Source organism: Helianthus annuus, chromosome 17 (genome assembly GCF_002127325.2).
Source record: "Helianthus annuus cultivar XRQ/B chromosome 17, HanXRQr2.0-SUNRISE, whole genome shotgun sequence".
In the NCBI taxonomy this organism is placed as follows: domain Eukaryota; kingdom Viridiplantae; phylum Streptophyta; class Magnoliopsida; order Asterales; family Asteraceae; genus Helianthus; species Helianthus annuus.
Genome location: NC_035449.2, coordinates 14016486 through 14035005, shown reverse-complemented (window position 1 = coordinate 14035005; position 18520 = coordinate 14016486). Strand labels below are relative to the sequence as shown.

The 18520-nt window shown below is 39.1% G+C and overlaps 1 long non-coding RNA gene across 1 annotated transcript; it reads right to left on the bottom strand.

Annotated features, from left to right (window-relative positions):
- Window positions 1–1492: 1492 nt before the first annotated feature.
- LOC118489100 lies at window positions 1493–15872 on the bottom strand. Its single transcript, XR_004886227.1, has 3 exons — window positions 15729–15872; window positions 3234–3317; window positions 1493–1702 (listed from the first exon to the last, which is right to left on the bottom strand). It is a non-coding gene; the product is annotated as an uncharacterized LOC118489100 (long non-coding RNA).
- Window positions 15873–18520: the final 2648 nt, after the last annotated feature.

The following is an 18520-nucleotide window of genomic DNA, read 5'->3' as shown; positions in this document are numbered from 1 at the left end:
AATTTACGGTGAGTCTTGGAGATTTCTGGTCACCGTAAACCAGGAGACATTCACCATAAAATGTCTGACCCTTACCGTAAATTGCGGTATTACCGTAATTTACGGTGGGTCCTGGGAATCCTTGTCTTGTTTTGGTTTTGTTCATCTCACTCAAAGAAATCTTGTGATTCGCTTTTCTAAGACTCGTTACATCCAATTCTAGTAATTCTAACATGTGATAAATGTCAACCAATAACTTACAACAATCCATCATATCCCGAAATATAAATCGTGTTTTACTTGATTATTTGACCCGTTTGGCTCGTCTAAGGAATCCTCCTATATGACGACTACCAACGAGTACCAACTGAATTTAGTCGATCAATTGATACGACAACTTCATTGTTTTATTCAAAACACTTTTATTCATAATTCAATTACATATTTGAATCATCCGATATAATAAATGTAACGGAAACAAGTTACATACCTTAGCGCACGCCCTTCAACCGTGAGTCACCACCGGCTTGTCCACCCGACGTTCCGGTATCTTGTCCTATAGAGTTCAATTCAAGTCATGTTTAGAACTCTTTTCAAATCATAAAACGCATTATACACCGAACATCATGATTATGCGTTTAAACTCGAAATTTCAGTTTTTAAGCCTTCATAGAGGCATTTCAACAAACACTTCATAGGCAGATTTTTACATGATTAAACTTCACATCTCTAGTTTATCATTTAACCCTATTTTCGTATAATTCAACCAATTTATATGTATATTAGCTTCTAATTACTGAAATCACTTCCAGATTGCCAATTTACACTAGATTAACCATCTACTTTCTAGTGTTCATCCAAATACACATAACCCACTAATCACCTACCAAGGTGATTATGGATTCACCTAAAATTTCTTATGATTTCAACTTCTATCAATCTAGGGTTTGTCCTTAGACACTATAGTTGTTCCTCCATCATCATAACACACACATGCATCCCTAATTTCAGATTTTCTTCCAATTCATGAAAATTTCAACTTGAGAGAAATTCATAAATTTTACATACCTCGAGATCCTCTTGTGATGAGGGTCACGATTCTATGCTCGGATTTTCGTTTGGACCAGATTTAGGCCTTCAATTTGATTGTTTTGTGAAGTTAGGGTTTTGGAATGGGGATGTCGCCCCCTGCTCCTTTCCTGGTCGACCAACACTTCAAATTTTGGAGTGTTTGGCTTGTTTTTAATTAAGTTTCAGATTTTAACAATTAGGGCCCCTCCATTTTGTTCCACATATAGTTTGGTAACTTTTAATCACCTTATAAGCTATTTTTAGACTAGTTAACTAGCTAGGTTAGAATTACTAGTTAGTAAACCCCCATTCATTTACGCTTCATAATTATGATATACTGTTTTATATTTTCGGGGTGTTACAGAATGTTCCGGTGGTTCGCAGAATTGCATCCTTGTAAGACCCTAATGCGTATTTGACTAAAAGTCGCAGCGGAAGTTCAAGCCATAAACTTTCTTTCCTTATAATTACCTTGACTTACTTAAAACTTCATTTTAATACAACCTTTTCACATGAAGTCATCAATTGACTCATTTACAATTAAATGCATGACATGGGTTTTCTAAATTTCAACACCAACGTTTCCGTACAATCTGTCTTGTGACTCGATCCTCGATCTCTAATCCTTGAAGATCCTCGTGACTCGTACAACCTGCACTCACCACATTCATTCATACATTAGCACACATTATATAAACAAGATTCATTCACAAACACTTCACTGTTCGTCATTTTTCAAACTTTAAGCATTACATCTGCGTATCCATTCCCTGGTGAGGCTTCAGTAATGTACCTGCATTACCTTTCATTCTCAAGGTACACCATTAAAACGTTAACACTCAACGTGTCTAAATCATGCTTATATACATACTTACATACAAACATACATTCACATCTACATACATACATATCTTTCCTCCAACTTTACATACATGCATACACTCATACATGTCTTTACACATACATACATACACAATTACATACATACATACATACCTTTCCTACATCTCTACATTCATGCATACACTCATACATATCTTTATACATACGTACGTTCACATCTACATACGTACATACCTTTCTTACATCTTTACATACACGCATACACTCATACATACCTTTATACATACATACATACACATCTATATACGTAAAGGAAATTCTTAACTTAGAATCCCACAATTAGGTACCATATTACTACATATTCTTTAGGATCCCACCTTTGGGTACCATATTACTACTTATTCTTTAGGATCCCACCTTTGGGTACCATATTACTACATATTCTTTAGGATCCCACCTTTGGGTACCATATTACTACATATTCTTTAGGATCCCACCTTTGGGTACCATATTACTACATATTCTTTAGGATCCCACCTTTGGGTACCATATTACTACATATTCTTTAGGATCCCACCTTTGGGTACCATATTACTACATATTCTTTAGGATCCCACCTTTGGGTACCATATTACTACATATTCTTTAGGATCCCACCTTTGGGTACCATATTACTACATATTCTTTAGGATCCCACCTTTGGGTACCATATTACTACATATTCTTTAGGATCCCACCTTTGGGTACCATATTACTACATATTCTTTAGGATCCCACCTTTGGGTACCATATTACTACATATTCTTTAGGATCCCACCTTTGGGTACCCCTACCCGTCGGCGACGCCCTCTAGTTTTTTGCAGTTTTCTGCAGGTTCGTTTCGTCGTCCGTACGCACTAAAACGCACGTAACTTTTGAACCGTTTACCCGTTTGACCTCCCGTTTCTTCCTACATGCTTGTAAATTCACATTCTATCATATGAACATAAAATCTTACCTCCGGATTACGGAAATCCTTAACTTACATACATTCGACTTAACTATTTTCTAACTATTTGACCCGTTAAGGGTATTCGCGCATTAATTGGTCTATGACTGACCAAACCATCATCCCCACTTCCATACCTGCCCAAAACATTACTCTAATCGAATAACTTGCTTCTAAACCACTTTTAAGTTCGTTTACCCCAAAATACCCATCATGGGCATTTTGGTCAACCTTAAACCCATCATTTACGACGAAAGACCTTAACACATATTTGACCTCAAACATCATATTTAATTCATTACAACACTTTATTACTTACTTGTACTACGAAGTGATTACGGAAATCACTTACCTTTAGTGTTCGTATTCGCATCCGTTTCCTCGCCTCTTTTTGACCCGTTAACCTTCCATGCTTCCATCCATCTTGACATGATCCCTATACTTTCATGTCATCGCATTCACATTCTTGTTAGCATACATGATTGTACATATTAACAATCATATCAAATTCATGTTTCACATTTGACTTTCATTAGTCAATTCTAACAAGCATAAGGCATATTTCCACAAGTTAATTGTAGGTCCCTCTCGGAGGATCGAGAACAAACCTATACCTTGTTATACAAACCCACTAGCGAGTGCGGAATCCAAGCTAGTAGGCAAACCGGGATGAGACAAGTAGAAACACAATCACACAAAGATTCACCGATTAACACTAGTCGTATTAATGCAAATGAAGGTTTCGGTTACAAGCACAATGTTTACAAATCTAACATGTAAACTCTCAAGTGTGTGTGTGTGTGAGTTCCAACAGAAAGCTCTCAACACTCTCTATCTCTCGGTGCAAAAAATGGCAGAACTCTCAGAACTCAACACATGCATGGGTATATATACCCAGCTCAGCAGGTCTGCTCGAAGGATTCGACAGATGGTCCGAAGGATCATCTGTCGACCACATGTTACACGAAAGATCAGCATGGACCTCGAAGGATCATCCTTCGAGGTCTAATGGTCGAACCATGGTCGAACCATATCTTTCGATCACCTCGAAGGATCAGGTGTATCCTTCGAGGCTATCCTTCGATCAGAACATCTTTCAGCTGTTGTCCAAGTCAAACCGGAGGATGGTTGACTTGGTCAACTTACAACACAAATCAGGACATCGTTTATATCAGACCGAATACAGACAAAGTACAGACACAAGTGCACCAACAAACTCCCCCTTGGCTGTAGCTTTGTCTTTGATCTCTAAGCTTTGTCTTGTTCTTCTAAAAGTTTAGACTCGTCTGGAACTTAGACAGTCTTTAGTCTTCAGGTCTTCAAGACTCTGATGTCCTATCATGTCTTCAATGTCGGAGGATCTTCAAAGTCTTCACGTCTTGAAAGTTGAAAGTGTATCAACAAACTACCCGTATCATGTAGGAAGTGTGTTGACAAACTCCCCCTTAACATAAGCTCCCCCTTGAGTTATGCTCGTGAAATACTTTAACTTTATGAAGTAAGATCCTTGTGGTGTTGATGATGGGCAGCGGCAACTCGATCATTTTCATCACTTGAGCGCCTTCTCGTCGTGTCTTCATTCCAGAGCTTGTCATCGACTATGTTCTCCCAGCCTTTAGAATCTGCACATGTAAGAAATCTAAGCGCGTAATGAGAACAACTGCTTGGAATATAGTATAAACAAATGACACACGAATGACCATGTCATAATCAAACACCGTCCGACAGTTTGAAAGTTTTTCAAATTTATCAATTTCAGATTTTAACTTTCAAAACATGCAAATTTTGACCGTTTATGAAGATTTAGTCAGTTCGGTTTTCAGTCCGGTTTCAGGTAACGAAGACTTGAGCTCCAACATCGTACGATCGAAAATAAAGCAGAAATAAAATCTTTTTGGTTTTTATAAAGTTTATATTAAAACAAGCCTAAAATCTTTTTGGTATTTTTGAAATTAAAAGACAACAATTTAAAATCCTTTGAGTGTTATCAAACGACATCACCGCTAATGTCGTGCTGATATGCACCAAACGACGAAACTGTTTAAAAGAAAGATAATAAATGTTAAGCAGTAAATAAATATATACAAACATTCTATTTGCGAGTTTCGAGGGTAAGAGAATCATATCAGTGTACGGTCATGCCAAAACACTCTTGTTGTTCAGTTAATTAACATTAAGATAAGCATCCTATAACAATTATCGGTATTGTTATCCACTTAAGCTCAACTTATCAGATGTAATCATGTTTAGAGGATACGTTAATGTATGATTTATACTTACCGACCGGTGTTCATCCACATCACGACACATTCCTGTATCAAGGTATGCACGAGAGTTCATCTTACCGGTGAGTATACCGATTATCATCTGTTTGACCGTATAAAATGTGAGATACTCACTTATTTTGAATTGAAAACAAGCCCTATGTGATATAATCACTTATTGATGAGGAACTTGATTTTCGTATGCATGAGGGCACAGGTGCAAGTCCGTGAACAGGTCAGTACTTTCGTACAGCAGAGAGACGAACTTGACACCCGGAAAAATGTGATATTTTATCACTTATTTGATTTGGACATGTGATTGTTTATCACTTATTGAGGTCGAATGCAGTATGTAATATGTACACGTATGTATAGTATCATGGAAGATCTAGACTTGCGTCCCCGTTATTTTTCGGTAAAAGATACAACCATGATACCCAGATGATAAGCAGCATAAAGACCGAATATCTCAGAACCTCGGCAATCTATCAAACGAAATTTCGGTACTAAGACCATATGCCAATGAATGGTTCCCACCTGGTCTTCAGTCGATTAAGATTTATATCACCCTGCACACTTTAAAATGATTGTGAGCCTACCGATACATCTTATATAGAGCTGCTTATCGTTTTGCATTTAAAGTTTAAAGAGGTTTGAATAGACCACTGATGTACTATCATTTTCTCTTTTGCTCGCCAGGAAACTCATTTTTGTTTTTCTATTGTTTTTGAGTTTTTGAAATTTTTCGATGTTTTTGGATTTTCTGATTTTTGGATTTACTCCCCCTAAAATCAATAAACTAAGACAAATTGAAAACACAAAGGTATTTACAAAAATGATTTTCCGATGTTGGTTTTACTCTTGCTTGACCTTAATGCCATTTACCAATAATAAAAAGTCAAATCTTGATTTGTCAAATGCTTTGGTAAATAAGTCGGCACGTTGGTCATCGGTGTGGACCTTAACAACATCGATTAGCCTTTTCTCAAAGCAATCACGTATGAAGTGATATTTGATTTCGATGTGTTTGGTCTTTGAATGCTGCACAGGATTTCTAGTGATATCTAAAGCAGCAGAATTATCAACGTAAATAGGAGTAGTTAGGAATTCAAAACCGTAGTCCCGCATTTGTTGTTGGATCCAAAGAACTTGGGAGCAACAACTCGAGGCAGCAATGTATTCAGCTTCGCATGTTGATGTAGCTACACACGTCTGCTTCTTGCACTGCCATGTAACTAGGCGATTTCCTAAAAACTGACATCCAGCCGTTGTGGACTTGCCGTCGATTTTGCATCCGCCAAAATCAGAATCACTGAAAGCTACCAATTCAAAGTTATTATCCCTAGGGTACCACAGACCGGTGTCAGGGTACGCCTTCAAATAACGAAAAATCCTTTTAACAGCAGCAAGATGTGAGGCCTTCGGGTTAACTTGATATCTGGCAAGCAGGCACGTCGGGTACATTATGTCTGGCCTTGATGCTGTGAGGTACATAAGAGATCCGATCATAGCGCGATAGTTTGAGGGACTAACTGCTTCTCCCTTCAAATCTGGAGTAATTCCGTGATTAGTTGGCAATGGGGTACCAATGGGCGTTGCATCAGACATCTGGAACCGGCTCAAGATGTCACCAACATATTTAGTCTGATGGATGAATATCCCAGACTCCGTTTGTTGTACTTGTAGGCCCAAGAAGAAGGTCATTTCCCCCATAGCACTCATCTCGAATTTATCCTGCATAATGCGCTCGAATTCCCTACACAAGACATCATTAGTAGAACCAAAAATAATGTCATCAATGTATACCTGTACCAGAAGAAGATCTCCATCTTGTTCCTTGATGAAAAGAGTACAATCGATAAGACCTCTTCGAAAACCGTTCTCCAGCAGATAGTGTGATAAGGTTGCATACCAAGCTCGTGGTGCTTGATGAAGACCATAAAGAGCTTTGTTGAGCAACCAAACCCGATCTGGATGGATAGGATCTTCAAAACCTGGAGGCTGTTCGACGTACACCTCTTCTTCAACCACACCATGTAAAAATGCACTTTTCACGTCCATCTGATAAACCTTGAATCCTTTGAAGGACGCATAGGCTAGAAAGATTCGAATTGCTTCGAGACGTGCAACAGGTGCATAGACTTCGTTATAGTCGATCCCTTCAATCTGACGAAAACCTTGAACGACTAAACGAGCTTTGTTTCGGATAACAACTCCGCGGTCATCCTTTTTGCATTTGAAAACCCAACGGGTACCAATCTTCTTGTATCCAGCAGGTTTCTCTACGAGTTTCCAGACACCCAGCTTCTGGAATTGTTGCAGTTCTTCCTGCATTGCTTCAACCCAAGCATTATCTTTCAAGGCTTCTTTCCACGTTCTTGGTTCTTCTTGTGAGACATAACACGCGAAGGACCAGTCGTTTTGTTGCCCGGATTCTCGAATAGCTGCATACAAGCCTGCATTGTTGTTGTTTCGCAACATGTTTCTTGTTTGTACGCCACTTTGCACATTTCCAATGATGTTTTGTTGAGGATGGGTATTATGAATCCTTGTTTCTGGATTATCTGGAACTGGAACATTTATACCCAGATTGTTGAGGTTAAGATCAACAACCAATTCAAGACCCGGAATTGACGAAGAAGATGATGCAGTAGTCTCAGCTGTTCTATGTGTATCCACTGGAGGAGTACCCTCTGAAGTACCATGAACTGATGTTGTAGGAGCTTCTTGATCTGCATCTAGAAATTCATCATCCTCTGAAGATTCGTTCAATTCGTTTGCATCATGAAAATCCTCATTGTTGAGAGTATTATTGTTCACCGAAGAAGATGGTTCTTGATTAACAAGAATTGGACGAACCACCGGTGAAACTGTTGCATTGTCACTCTCGAAAAACATCCTAGCCGCAGCATTTTCTTCAGCGGCTTCAACATTGATCGAATTGAAGAAGTCATCATACTCAAACATCCAAGGTTGACCCGGATTTTTGACTGGCAAGGTGTGCCTTTGTACTCTGACCTCAGACCACTCTTCGACCCTTTTAGTCTCTAGATTCCAGACTCGTAAGTTAGGGGTGGCATACCCAAGAAAGTACCCATCAATTGCTCTTGCCCCAAACTTTCCATTAGGATCGATGATTGTGCATGGAGCTCCAAACGGTTCTAGATAAGACAAATCTGGTTTCCGTTTTTGAAGAAGCTCGAAGCAGGTCTTGTTGTGTCTTTTGACTGTAAGGACTCTGTTCAATGTGTAACATGCAGAGGCCACAGCTTCAGTCCAGAATGGAATGGGTAACTGTGACTCTACCAACATTGTCCTAGCAGTCTCGATCAATGTGCGGTTCTTACGTTCAGCGACACCATTCTGTTGAGGAGTATAAGCTGCACTAAACTCATGAAGAATACCCTTTGAAGTGCAGAACTCCGTCATGGAATGATTTTTAAATTCAGTACCATTGTCGCTACGTATCCGCCTAACCTTCAACTTATACAAATTCTCAATCTGAATGATCAAGTTTTTGATAATGCCAAAGGTTTCACTCTTGTGTGCCATGAACGCAACCCAAGAAAATCGTGAATAATCATCAGTAACCACGAGGCAGTATTGATCACCCCGAATACTCTTGTGCTTGACAGGACCGAACAAATCCATGTGCAAACGCTCAAGAGGAACTGCCACTGTGTTGATCTTCTTTGTAGGGTGCTTCTTCTTTGTTTGTTTTCCTTTCTGGCACGAAACACAGATGTCTTGAAGATGAAAATTTTTGAGGGGAACACCATTCACCAATTCATTTGAAACTAAATGATTCATTTTGCGTAAGTGAATGTGACCCATTCGTCTGTGCCAAGAGATAGTGTCTTTTTCTGTGGCTTTAGAAACGAAACAAGTTGCTTGTGCAGACGTAGTAATAGCCTGGCTCATGTCAAGGACGTACAAATCATTTATCCTTGGAGCCGACAAGAGAATCCATTCTTTTGGAATTTTGAAGCCGGGTTTCAGCACATAACATCCATTAGCATCAAAGTGTACTGAAAATTTCTTGTCACAAATTTGAGAAACACTAAGAAGATTGTGATCAAGTTGTTGCACAAAATTGATCTTGTCAAAGCTGACAATCCCGTTAGATATCATTCCTTCTCCCGTAATGTATCCACCTTTATCTCCAGCAAAAGCAACATAACCTCCTCTAATAGATTTAACGTCATAGAGAAGCTTCATGTCGCCTGTCATGTGCCTAGATGCCCCACTATCAACAATCCAATGACTACTGATAGTTCCTCCTGAAGCACCCTGCACATGAACTCAAATGAATTAGTTGGAGATGGGGACCCAAGCCATTGTGGTCTTGGGTCTTCCATTTTCATCAATGACAATAACTTCTTGTCTTTGATGGTTGGTGAATTGTGATGGTCCCCCTGATTCATTAACCGTTTTTGGTTTCCAAGTCTGTTTGGTTTCACCAGTGTTTTTCTTTAAAATTTTAACTTCTTGATGATTTGAAGTTTTAGAATTTTCTGGTTTTACAACAACAGATTGTTTTTGAACCACATCGGTTTTAATCGCTTTTTCAATCTTTTTGACCTGTTGGCGTTTCTGTTTCTTTTCCCTTTCTTTTACAAGGCGGGGATCTTGTTTTGTGGAAACAGTTGGCTTACGGTCAGCTTTGCCACGGGGATCATCAACCTTTCCTTTCTGCTTATGAAGATATGGGCAGTTTCTAATAATGTGCCCAATGGTTCCACACTCAAAACATGATCTTCGTTCTACAAACCCCGAAGAATCATGTGATCGTCTAGCCGATGATGTTGAACTTTGTGAACCCGAGGTACTAGGCTTTGAACTGCTTGGTTCATTTCTTTTCTCGACAATAGCTTTCTTGACAAAATCTAAGTTAGATTGATTTTCAAACTTTTCAATTTTGTCTGTTCCCGTCGATTTCACAAAGTTAACATTCTTTTTCTTCTTTTGGTTCGGCTTCTTGTTAGCTTGAGCCGGTGCTTTACCTTTGGGTTTGGTGTGATTTTGCTGTGTTGGCATTGTTGGTAATTTCTTGTTGCCAAATTGTTTTCGAATTTCAGCCTTTGGAATAGGAGGACACTGTGTAACTTTAACTTTAGGTCCTGCCTTTCCCAAGAACTTACTCGTCGAATTCTCAAAGACTTTGCAGATTAAGGATTGATTAACGTTCTTAATGGGAAAATCTTTGTCTGAGTAAATTTTATCATCACCAACTAGAGTGTACAGCAAATTCACACTCTCCGGCTCTCCTGCAGATGAGGACTCAGTTGCAACAGTCTTAGCGGGTTGAACAGGGGGATCACATAGAATGTGATTCTCAAGAGGTATGTCCTCATTTTTGGCTACCGCATCAGACTTTGCTGGGACAGTATCATCAGATTCATCATCAGACGAATCGGCATCCTCAATCACAACTGGAGGATCTTGATTCTGTTCAGCACTCACAAATGTATCTGCTGACACATCTGAATCTGAGGATACTTCCTTTTGGTATCCAAGTCCTGCAGCAAACTCCTTAACATCTAGAGGCACAGAAGGTTCAAAGAAAACTCTGTCCTCTTCATCAGGCATGGCGTCATAATTATGTCTCACTGGTGGTGGACACTTCTTGTAGCCTATGCATGTGACATCTCTCTTTTCCTTCTGAACGTCAATGATGTGATCTAACACATAGCTAGAGCTCAAATAACTGTCTAGCTTGAGTCGGATCGCATCACTTTCGGTTTTCACACAAGCCATCTCTTTTTGCATACTCTCAAGGCGAGATATATACAAATTAATATCAGTTTGTTTCCTTGAAACCATTTTAGTCAGTTCTGTTTTATCCTTCTTTAATGTTTCAATTACTGACTTAAATTCTTTTTCATGGTTTTCATAAAACATGTTGGCTTCTGTGCATTTAGAGAGGTCCACAGTCAACTTCTGATTGTGGATGAATGTCACATCATATTTCTCTTGCAAAGCCTCATGCTTGCTTTGCAAGTCACACCTATCAGCACTCAAGGAACTATGTTTGTCTTGCAAGTCAAACAAACTAGCTTGTAAAGCATCATGTTTGGCTTGCAACTCAGACATGTTTCCTTCCAAATCAGCACACCTAGCATGTAACCTAGCACATTCATCACAATTAACAGCAGTGGGTTCATCGACACATACCTGACTTGATGAACCGTCGACATTAGCCATAAAGGCTGAATGGAGAGAAGACGAAGAGTAAGCAGCTTGATCCACCAGAATAGATCTTCTTTGAGTTTCTGCTACAGCTTCCCCCAAGAGTTCATCAATGTCAATATCATCCGAAACATTGGATGTCTCACCCACATGATCATCACCAGAGTTGGATGATTCTTCATCAACACTCCTGCTGTATCCAGAGGAGTCTTCATCTTCAGACGATTCATCACCACTGGCAGAAGATTCTCCACCACTGGTGTGAACTAGCTCCTTCACAATCTGAGCAAAACATGCTGTTCCATCAGGAGCATCACCACCCAACTGGATTGACCAGTCACAACCTTCATCCACCTGAACTGCAAGTGCTCGGTTGGTTTGGTTGTTGACAGGCACCAATGTACGATCATTGTTTCTGTTCTGCTGGTTGCCTTGGTTCCTGAAGGGGTTTTGATTCCCGTGCTGGGCTGGCTTTGTACATTCCCGTTTAAAGTGGCCCCGTTCACCACAGTTGAAGCACTTAACAGCTTGCTTATCGAACCCATACTTGGTGTCTCGCTTACTTTCCAAGCTGGTCCTGCCAGTACTTTCCATCCAATCCTTTGCTCTTCTCACAGCACTCGCAAAGGCCCACTTGATATCCATCAAGTCCATCTCTTCCTTATCAATCTGCCTGTAATCTTCTTGTGTCAGATTAATGTTTCCAATCTGACCTTCTATCAACCCACAGTACGCGCTCACTACAGTGTTAAGCAGCTCCATGTGTTCCTTAGCTACTTCTACACTGATTTTAGAGAAACTTGACGTGTCGAGCTGCACTGTATTTGACTTTGATTGTTGACCTGCAGCAGATGATGTTCCTCCATAACATGCATATTGTGGTTGTTGAGCAGGAGGAGGAGGAGGTGGTTGTATTGGATTTCCATACAGATCTGTGGTTGGAGACGGCTTTACAGGAACTTGCACTGGATTGCCATACATATCCGTGCTTGTGACAAACGCCGTTTGAAGTGGAGCATGTGAACCGGCTTTTGCAGATGACGTAGTGGAGGTGCCATAATACATCTCTGGATTCTGTGGCACTGCAACTCTCTTTGCCTTCAATGTTTCTTCCTGATCCTTGTTCTCCAGAAGCTGCACGAAATCGTTGATATTTGTGGTTCTCAACGTTCCGTTGTACTTCAAGATTTCCAGGAAGTTGTTCCATTGAGGAGGCAATGCATCGGCAAACTTCTTTACCACCTCTGTTGGAGTCGTTGTGACTTCAAAGTTGGTCAGCTCAGTAAGCAGATGATAGAAACGGCTTGTCATATCTCCCAAGGACTCCTTATCCATACATGTGAAGCCATCGAATTCTTTCTTCAGTAGATCTCGTCTTAGTTGACGTGTGGCTTCATTACCTACTCCTCTTGTCTTCAAAGCATCCCACAGCTTCTTCGTTGTCTTGAAACTGACGAACTGATGATAAATATCCTTGCTCAGTGCTTGAGTGAGAATAGCGTATGCTTTCTTTTCTAAGTCATACGTCTTCTTTTGATCATCAGGAAGATCGGCAAATGTAGCTGTCGAAGAAGCAGCAACCTCGATAGTTTGATCGAATTCCGTAATGAACCGTAACCACAACTCTGTATTTTGACCAAGAATGTATGTATGGAAACGATCAACCCATCCTGGATATTCATGAAGATGCATCAACTTTGGAGGCCTGTTTAAACTTCCGGTTTCACTTTCGCTTAGAAGAAGACTTTGAATACTCGGAGTTTGATTTGAAACAAACGCCCATTGACCAGCTGGAGTGGCATTTGTTTGTGAGGATGTAGATACCGGAGATTCGGCCCATGATGGAGATTGACTGGTATTCATGTATTTTCCACTGTCTGGAGCCGGACTTCCCCACCAACTCGGATTCATGATAGATAAGCAAAATAAATGCTAAGTATGAATGATCCGAAAGATAACACAACCGAAGGATCCTGGTCGAAGGATCTGAAATCACAGAAACTTGTTAGCAGTAAACTGACCACAGTCGAAAGATCGATTTATTGTTCGAAGGATCAACAGTATTCGAAAGATTACTGTTGACTCTCGAACAATGACTTCGAAGGATTCAAGAGCTCGAAGGATTCCCTTTTGAAAGATCCTTATCTTTCGAGTTAACTCTTTATCTTTCGGACACTAATCTTTCGAAAAGATTCCTCTGTCGAAGGATATGTTTCAGACTTCGAAGGATGGGTCGAAGGATATAAATCTTTCGATCCCTCCTTGATCGAAAGATATCGAAGGATGATCTTTCGATGTCGAAAGATATCTTTCGAGAGCTCTGACACAATCTGATCTGATGTGAAAGGTTGGTGAAAAGGTGACAGGGGTTGGTGAAGTTGCTTTCGGCAGAAGGGATGTTTCTGCACAACTTTCCACCAAACTTTTTGACTTTCAAAAATTATACCCAAAAAGGCAAAACCTTATCCTCAAGTTCAGTCACCGGAAACACACCGGAATACCACCGGAAAACACAAAGTTTTCTAAAAACCAATTTTTATGTTACCCAACCCAAACTTGAACACTCCCGTTAAGTTTAGACACGTTTTTACTCAAAGAAAATGCAAGAAACTTAGTAAAAACAGGTGCAAAACCAAGTGTTTCAACACACCAAAACTTGTAAAAACCCGGTTTTAAACAAGGTAAAGAGCGAGGCTCTGATACCACTTGTAGGTCCCTCTCGGAGGATCGAGAACAAACCTATACCTTGTTATACAAACCCACTAGCGAGTGCGGAATCCAAGCTAGTAGGCAAACCGGGATGAGACAAGTAGAAACACAATCACACAAAGATTCACCGATTAACACTAGTCGTATTAATGCAAATGAAGGTTTCGGTTACAAGCACAATGTTTACAAATCTAACATGTAAACTCTCAAGTGTGTGTGTGTGTGAGTTCCAACAGAAAGCTCTCAACACTCTCTATCTCTCGGTGCAAAAAATGGCAGAACTCTCAGAACTCAACACATGCATGGGTATATATACCCAGCTCAGCAGGTCTGCTCGAAGGATTCGACAGATGGTCCGAAGGATCATCTGTCGACCACATGTTACACGAAAGATCAGCATGGACCTCGAAGGATCATCCTTCGAGGTCTAATGGTCGAACCATGGTCGAACCATATCTTTCGATCACCTCGAAGGATCAGGTGTATCCTTCGAGGCTATCCTTCGATCAGAACATCTTTCAGCTGTTGTCCAAGTCAAACCGGAGGATGGTTGACTTGGTCAACTTACAACACAAATCAGGACATCGTTTATATCAGACCGAATACAGACAAAGTACAGACACAAGTGCACCAACATTAATCTTTCAAACTCATACAATTCATCGTGTCATCACATATAACACGTATGGATATAACACGCATCATATGACTTTCTATAATATCACAATTGTGACAAAAGTCCAACATTGCTACTTATGCACAGTTGACTTTCAAAAAGTCAACAATTTATCATATGAACTTTCGACTTAACCTCATACATCCATGTCATTATAGTAGACTATACTAATGACACTATATACATTTCATACTCACGATGCAATAAGCATACAACCACATGATCATCTAGTTATATGCACATACCAAACATATTTAATTCCGTTCATTCTAGTAACATAATTCTACAACTAACACCATGACCTATGCTTAACAACCCAACATCATTCTAACTTCATCCTATTCTAATGATCTCATATGCTTCACATTTAGTGTACTTTTACTTATCAATTTTGATTAAGCAATTATTCAAACATGTAGTAAACATCATACCACTCCAACATAGAGTACAATATTCTAATGCATACTTTTACTAAATAACATGGCCAACCAAATCCTACATGAATTCCATATAAAAATAGATTTCTCATGTTTATTTATCATCAAATACATCATATCCCCATATTATACGATTTCATCCATTACTTGCATACCATTTCATCTATTAATCCCACCTAGGCATTTCATCAAACACTTGGTGTGCATGCCACAATTTATGCATAATGTACAAGTGTTTCATGCTTTACTTCCTACTTCATGCTTTCATTCATCAATTAACACAAAAACATCAACAAATTCATATCACATTCAATCTACCTAACAAGAACGCATTACATACACCATAACACAACAAGATGTGAACAAGGATTGGACTTGGGTGATCATTCAAGTCATCATCCTTACCAAAACAAATGGGTTTCACCTCTAAACATCAAATTAACCTAAATCATGCATAACCCATGTTCAATATGATGATTCTAACACACACCCATTCACAATTTCATACAAATTCGCAATTTACATCATAACCCACTTCGTGAAAGATCACCAATCTAACTTTTAAGACATACCTTACAATCCCCTTGTGAAGGTGATCATTAATCCGTGTTCATTCATGAATTTAGACCTTGATTTGCCCTTCGATTTGATGATTCTTCACGTTTAGGGTTTCTTGAGCTCTCATGAGAGCTCCTGCTCCTTTCTAGAACACACGAATGTGTGTGTTTGTGTGCGTTGATTTTCATAAATAAAACCCATCTTTCCATCCTAACCGTTTTGGTCCCTCAAGTTTTCTCACTAATTAGAATTGACACAACTTTCATTCCTTATTTGTTTCTACCATACTTTTAACTAGGACGAATAACCTAGTTATTTATTTCTTGATGTACCCGATCATAACACTTAACGAATATAAACATTCGGGTTTTGGGGTGTTACAAGTCTACCCCCCTTAAATAAGGTTTCGTCCCCGAAACCTTTCTCATTTCCTCTTACACACACACATCTATGTTTGACTTCATAGTCATATCATAATTATATGTAATCATCCTATCTCAGTTCATATTTATTCATACTATTGACTTTTTTTATAATAAGTCCATATTTTTCACACCATACCTTCACATAACATTTTCATTTCCCTTGACCCGTTTTTAATAGGTCAATATACATACTTCTTCAAGCTTGTGATAATACGTTCATTCGTTGGATTTGTTTATAACGGATCTAATACTTTCATCTTGTCTTTTAAGATTACATTTCATACACACATTCTATAACATTCAACTCTTGTTTTGTTATCACAACAAAACTACTACTTCATAGTTACACCTACATGCTTAACTCCATAGTTAGCATCATTCTACTTTTCTATAGTCATTCGTACCTTACATATCCTTACGTTACCTTCAACTTGCCTCATTCGTTCTACATTACTATACCTCTCATTTCGTGCCTTACTTATTTTGCATAAGCATACGTGTCGTGCAATTCATTTCATGAGATTTTAACCAATACTCGAACTTTTCACTCAAAACCTTTGAGATTCGCTTCTTGATGACATAGTTTTCTTCTTATGTCAACTGAAAAAAAATCAAACTTCCCATACTATACCATACCCATTCCATCATTCATTTCGTAGGTCGTACCCAATTAACCAATTCATACTTATCTAACATAAGTTAAACTTTTTACTGACCTCATCTCATATCATCAATCGACGATCCGTAACCCAGATCGATCCGCATTCTTCACGAGTACTAGCCATACCAGGCTAGATTTCATTCATCCGCGTAATGCGCTTTCGCCCGTGCACATCCTTCCACCAATTCGGTTGGTTTCATCACATCAAGAGTTTCTAACATTATCATCTACAATTTTAGCGGTTAGCACATTTCATTCAAGCATTCATTAAACTAGGTGATTACTCACCTATAATTCTTTACAATTTCCTACGCACATGCTATAACATTTTCCACACTTCATTCCTTACATGCAATTCTTTATTTTGGTTACTTATTTTGTCGACCTTTGCAGTTTGACGTTTCAAGGTCAAACTGACATTTCTTACTTACCGTAGATGTAAAGAGGTACACATTCGTACGTCTTTCCCTTCATGTTTACCTACAAGGACATCCATTACATCATTTTGGTATTCTTAACAAAACTCACCCTTCTCATTCATACTTAAATTATTGTCCGGGTCGTAGCCCGTCATTCATTATGACTCCTAAGAGTCCATTACTAACATATTTAACACATAACTTGTTCGAACTTCTTTCTTTCGCTTTAAAATTTAGGTTTGCATGCCCATTACGATCATTCTTTTGTTTATTACTTTACATTTATCCGTATGACTCGTTTGACACAACCATGGTCAAACTGTCGACACATTGTGATGTGGATTAATTTCATCCCTTTTTATATTTTAAATCCGTCCTTCGGACGCAATCATAGCATCCATACCTTTCATTATTTCTATGTTTTGAATCCGTCTAGCGGTTTCGAACATTCTCTTCATGCATTTCATACCTTGAATCCGTCTCACGGATTCAAACATATCATTCATGCCTTTCATCCTTGAATCCGTCTCACGGATTCAAACATTGCATTCATAACTTTCATTCCCTGAATCCATCTCCCGGATTCAGACATATTATTCATATCTTTCTTTCCTTGAATCCGTCTCATGGATTCAAATCATTTCATTCATACATTGCATTCCTTGAATCCATCTCGTGGATTCAAACATTTCATTCATACATATCATTCATATCTTGTTGATCCGTACCTTCTTACGGATTCAACATTCTTCATTTTTTTTTATCACTCATACTTTTCATTCCTACATAGTACTCTCAACTTCCCGAGAGTCTTAATTCCCATTTCCCCCCACACGCCCGCCTGCTACTCAACTCTACCGGACATACCTGTAACAATTATCATAATCTCACGAACGTCATACGTTTCTCGTGTACTGGCCAGGTACACAATCCACATAGTAGTTTCGTGCCTTCATGTAATTGTCACCTTATGTCCGTAGACTTAGGTTTCGGCGCGTGTATCACTTTCAGTACCTCATTACATACAATCCTTGTCTTTCATTTAAAACTTTTCCTTCCTTTAATGGACTTTACCATTGCTTACATCCTTACATTAAATTCACATACCTGGGCTCATTTGCCTACTTGTCTCATTACCTCTTTACCTACCTTAGTATTCATTCTAGGCTGCATTCACGGATCATCCTCTTCCAACACTTATGCTTACCTTGCACATACAAAACCGTCAGTTTTGTTATACGTATACATAAATGCATACTTTCATCAACCCTTTACCTTTGGATCTTGATCGAGTCTTGGAT